This window comes from Monopterus albus, unplaced genomic scaffold (assembly GCF_001952655.1).
Source record: "Monopterus albus unplaced genomic scaffold, M_albus_1.0 scaffold60.1, whole genome shotgun sequence".
In the NCBI taxonomy this organism is placed as follows: Eukaryota; Metazoa; Chordata; class Actinopteri; order Synbranchiformes; family Synbranchidae; genus Monopterus; species Monopterus albus.
In genome coordinates this window covers 2,066,942-2,067,636 of record NW_018127940.1, presented here as the reverse complement: position 1 = coordinate 2,067,636, position 695 = coordinate 2,066,942, and positions in this window count along the sequence as shown.

Here is a 695-nt window from a genome sequence, read left to right as displayed (position 1 = left end):
CAAATGTAGCCTCTGCTGCTGTCACCCTGCCTCATACTGTCCACCTTCCTAGTTGTTCCATTTCTGTCCTAGGTATTATATCGGGTGTTGTGTAACTTTGGCAGTTAATCCCAGTGTTATTCTATCAAGCCTGTTTTGACACTCTCCTTTATTTGTTCTGACTAACCCATATTCCTCCAAGGCAGGTACAGTACGAAGTCAGAACATGCTGAGATATTTATAAAGTGGAATTTAAAAAAAAACATACTAATTTAATTGTGTAGTAACACACTCTTAGAAGTTGTGCTTATCTGTCTATTTTTTTGGAAATAGTGTGAAATCATTGTTCGTTTGTAAATCCAGCACATGCGAAAATGATCTGGCTTGCCTGCAACATTATAGGGACATTACAGGCAACATAAGCAAGGATCTCATAAGCAAGGTGGTGCCCAGAAAATAACGTGGGCTTCATAGACAACTGGAAAACATTTTGGGGAAAACCTGGTCTGATTAGCAGAGACGGCATCCATCCCACTTTGGGTGGTGCGGCTCTCTTATCTAGAAATCTGGACGAGTTTGTTTTACAACCTAAATTATGACAACCCAGAGTTGAGTCCAGGATGCAGGGTCACAGTCTTACACGCCTGTCTGCTGTCTCCTTGCAGCTGCTACCCACCCAACGCTCCCAGTACCCCATAGAGACTGTGTCTGCCCCC